The sequence below is a fragment of the Morone saxatilis genome, unplaced genomic scaffold (genome assembly GCF_004916995.1).
Source record: "Morone saxatilis isolate NCDOM2014 unplaced genomic scaffold, NCSU_SB_2.0 Contig19, whole genome shotgun sequence".
Taxonomy (NCBI): Eukaryota; Metazoa; Chordata; class Actinopteri; family Moronidae; genus Morone; species Morone saxatilis.
In genome coordinates, this window is record NW_023339751.1 from 24,583,884 (window position 1) to 24,588,861 (window position 4,978).

The following is a 4,978-nucleotide window of genomic DNA, read 5'->3' on the forward strand; positions in this document are numbered from 1 at the left end:
TCGATAAAATTGCTCAGCCCTAGCAAAGAAACACAGCAGTTTTATAATTAAGACGGTTTAAAGTGTATTTTGGGACAGTTTGGTACAGTGGTAAATAAAAAGAAGTTAAGTTAGAGCCTTGTACATGATTTCTGAGGTTTGTGGGCATTAGACATGCAGCTGTTACTAGAAAGGTTGTATTGCAGCATGTGCCTGTTCCAATTTGAGTTCTGGCTCTCATAAAGAAGGGACGTCACACAGGCTTGTAGCAGCACACAGTATTTGGCTCTTAGTCGGAAATGAACCCCAAACCCTGGCAGGGACGGAGCTGCAGACACACCCTCGTCTTATTTGTTTGTGCGTGAGACAGCGAGTGGGCAGCAGTGAGGCCTAATTTCATTAGAGGCTAACAGAAGATCTGCTGAGCAGCTGCAACTACAAACTGGAGGAGGAACATTTACTTCATCCCCTCCTTATTTATCATGTTACAGCAACACAGATTACCCAGCATCCACAGGTTTATGGTCCATGTAAACAGAATGCTGTGATGGCATCATAGTATCTATACGTTTATAACAGCTCCAACCAATTATTGATTAAGAATCAGTCAAGCTGGAGGCTGCGCTCCAGAGCTGCTCACTCCACACGAAGGAAGGAAGGAGGATGGAAGGAAGAACTAAAGAAATAAAGAAAGGGGGTCAAAGAGCAGACAGAAAAAAAGACAAACAGACAGACTTGAAGTAATAAACCAGAACAATGTGGTTCCCTGAAGGTGATTTTAATCACTCTAATCACCATAGAAACAGGTCTATTCATCACTGGCCCAGTACTGACTTTGTCCTACAGCTGAGTCATAAAGCAAATACACTCAGACCATAAAAACAACATTATGATCATAAATCATACTGATGAGTGAAGAGTGTTCCCAACACAACCCTCCCAGTTAAACCAGTTAGCTCCTAGCTCCAGAACCAGCTCCTGGGTGCAGGTTCAGCCCTGGATTCATGGGCCATGATTCACACCACAAACCAGATGTAGTCGCAGCCAGCCGTCAGCTACCCTCAGATTAAATGGTGTCACTTTAGTGGCAACCGTGGGGTTTATTTGTTCAATAAAAGCACGTTTTAAATAATTTAATTTTTATTCTCTTGGCATAGGCTTTTCAATGTTTGGTTCTACACTGTCTGTAGTTTTTTACAGTTCTAATCTGTCAAACCATGACAGACTGTAAACTCTAAATAGGTTAAATACACTTTCTGTAATAGTAAACCACCATCATATCTCATGGCAAAACATTCATTTATATGGCATTTTAACTGAATTTATACAGAATAAAGTAGTGTTTTATGTTACAGTTATTTGCACAGAAAACTACTGTCATCCCATGGCAAAAACGTTTTTATACAGCATTAATATGAAAAATGTTCCAAAGTAAATATGGAATAGGACTGTTCTGCCAGTTTTCTTGAGGTGTTATTGGCAGTGTACCTATTATATCAGAAAATCAGTAATTGTTTATTTATCCCAAATTGTATTGTCTTCGCAATATTGAACAATGTTATCACACATTGGAGATTTTCCTTGTATCTCGGAGGCCTAGTGGTTACCTGAGCAATGCACCAGGACCGACGGGCTCAACAGGAGCTGCTCACAAGGTAACATGTTCAGGAAGAGTCCCATGAATTAGTTTAGCATATTTAAATCTCACAAGCCTACATTTTGTCTTATTCATTTTCATGCTAAAACGTCTGATAGGCTTTTGTTCTCTTAAATATGTAACGCTCTTTACTAGAAAAGATGAATTCCTAATAAAATAACAATACCGATGTCTTATATTTGGTTAGCTCAGAGCTATGGAATATTAAATCATCCATCTTTACTCCCAACATCTTAGCAGCCTTTGTTGTTGCCATCGGGTGTGCATCTATCGGTAAGTGTATCAGCCAAAACTAATATCCATATTGTGCATCCCCATTTAAAAAACCTGATAATAGATTTTAGGGTGATCCAGTCAGCCTCTTATCAAGACTCCCAAAAAACTTCCTGCTAACATCATAAGAACTATGACCTCTCAAAGCCTTTTAAGGGTTATTACTTAAAGATCATTAAAAGGACATTGATCGTTTTGTCTCCCCAATATGAAACAGGAAAGCACAAAATTCTCACTTTGGAGCTGGAGAAAAAAACTAAATGATTAATAGATTGTTTTGACAAGGAGGAGCTTGAACCATAGAATAAGTAAACACAATCTATCCTAATCTAAAGTAAAAACAGATTTCATTCATTTTCTGTTTCTGATCTTTGCTGCTTATCAATACCGACCCTCCTCCTCCTTCATTTGTATGACTCCCTTTCCTTTCCCCTTCCTACTCTGACTGTTGCTGGAATGTGGCGACAAGGTAATGGAAAATACACCCCAACACACACTGCTTTGCTCTACACTCCAGGAAATCACTGCTCTGATAGCACCCTCACTGTGGACCGACTATGAGAACAGTCACAATCTGACACTTCTCTCCAACAGACAGGAATTTTACTGTTAAGCCCCATCCACCTCCCACTCAGCAGGTAAAGTTCCCGCCCACATCTGCTGTCAATCATTTTTAAACAGCTGTCATCTATCTATCATCTGGGTCTGAGGTCACCAGCGTCTGTACAGCCTCCACACCAACCGGAGCCAACCTGTTTCTTTGGTGTTTTTGGTGGATTTTCTGCCTCAGCTGCTGCAGTGGAAGCTGAAGCAGCCGCCAGCAAGCTGCACTGGTGTGATCCCAGTATGAACGAGTGGAAACAGGAGAGACTGGAGCTCCGACAACTTTCCCCAGAGTCATAAAAACATAAGACTAAAATATAACTGTAATTGTAGCAGGCAGAATATTGGCCGTGTGTGTGTGTGTGAGAGCGTGTGTGCGGGGGTGGGTGGTCTGGTCAGAGACTGGACTCCGTGCAGGGAGGTCAGATGGTTTCATCCACCGTGTCGCCTTAGAAACTACAGCCAGGCCACAGAGCCATGCACGGACGACCAAACGATATAGGTGGTCCTGTGTGTTTGTGTGTTTTATGCGCCTGTGCTACAGAAGAAAGTGAAAAAAAGAGAGAAGAAACTGAAAACACAGAAAGAAGAATATACATATGTATTATCAGAAATAAAAAGTTATGTATGAACAAAAAAGTTGCAAAAAAAGTCTAAAAGAAAAAGTAAAAGAAAGTAAAGTAAAAGACAGAAATACAGAGAGAGAGAAAAAAAAGAGAGAAAGCCAAACAGTCTCTCTCTGTGGACACCGAAGTCAGATTATTTTCCAGGTTTTGACCTCCAAATATTTCACACTTACATGCTCAAAATGTCCGCTAAAACAGCCGAGGAGCTGGACAGAGATGGAGTGACGAGGTTGGTCGGACAGGGGGAAAAATGGCATCTAAAGTGAGACCACAGGAAGAGGGGTGTGTTTGAGAGTCTGAGATATGACTTCAGTCTAACCTCTAAAAAAAACAGCTAGACTTAACTCTCGTCTGTCAAATCAGGAGGGTTCTCCAGTGAATTTTAAATAGAACTCCCATAAAAGACAGCCTGATGACATTATACTGTTCTGACAGGCTGAGTTACAACAACAATACAACTGAAATGATCAATATTCATCAGTTACAACTATTTTGAAAATTGATCAAAGGTGAGCATGTGAGGATGTTGTGCTATTCTCTGTTTTCCATCATTATAAACGGAATATTTTGGGGTTTTGCACTGTTGGTTGGACAAATCAAGCAATAAGATGTCACATTGGGCTCTGAGCACTTGTAACAGTAATTTTCCTTTATTTTCTGAAATTTTTCAATTCAATCAATTCATCAAATGAAATCAATTCATTTATATCATAAATATAACAGTTAATTATTGAAAATAATATTTAGCTGCAGCCGTACATGACCAGTAAACTGATCTTCATGTGTAAAATCAGTGAAGTTTCTGTCTCTCAAACCTCACAAACCTCCTTCAAATTCACTGAAAAACTACTGTAAACTCACTTCACATCTGCTCAGAAACTGATTTCAGATCAGTTCCTTCCAACACTGACAGACATCTGTTCAGACAATGTTCACCTTACTTTTTTAAATGATGTTCTCAATTTCTGTTAATTTTCAAACCTAAAACAAATGAAAGGAGTAAAGCTGTGACTGAAAGCTCACCACAGTGACTCATAAAGCAGTCAGAGTAGTGTCTGAGGAATTTATGACTCGTCTGCAGAGTTTCTGATAAAAAGCAGAATCCAAACACTGCCAACCGCTGGGGGAGTGATTGCTAAGCGGCAGTAAAGATAACATCAACACCAAAACACCACTCCTCAAAGGCTCATTTCTACACATGTAAAGAACCACTGCCACTCATGTCATTACTGCTACAGCCATCATGCATATAAACGTGTACAAGCGCATCAGACAATGCATCACAACTTTTTAACGGCTGTTACTGAGAAGAGAAATGATTTAAAATCATTATACCTCATTAGTGTGAAAATATGCAGTTTAATATAAACACTATTGGAGAAAGACCTTATTAATTACAGTTCCAGCTGTATTTTACGTCAAATTCACTTGAAAAATAGATTATACTCCAGAGCCCAACTGATTTATCGGTGGGCCAGAACCGGCCCGCGGGATGTGTGAAAATTACAGAAAAGACAGCGTATTGAACATAGCACAATGCTTTATTAAACCACGACAAGTGTAACTCACAACGTGTACATTATCTGCTGTCAAAAAGGAGACTCAAACTTAGCAAACGTAAACAGTGTTGATTAAACCTTACTTTTCATGTAGTAAGAACTGCCTGCTTCAGACACTTGGTTGCTCTGTGGAAAATGCAGTACTTACTGTGTCTAGTACCTGCATTCTGGTTCACACGAGTGGCGCCCACAGATGGTTGGAAAATGTAAGCTAGAATTTAAAAAGATAATTTGTAGATTTCTTTGATAGTTGTTTGAATTACTTGATTAACTGTAAGCGA

The 4,978-nt window shown here is 39.6% G+C and overlaps 1 protein-coding gene across 1 annotated transcript in view; it reads right to left on the bottom strand.

Annotated features, from left to right (window-relative positions):
* Positions 1-4,978, bottom strand: part of LOC118329308 (bone morphogenetic protein receptor type-1A-like) — a gene marked incomplete in the record, with an annotated part of 45,538 nt that overhangs the window by 22,718 nt on the left and 17,842 nt on the right.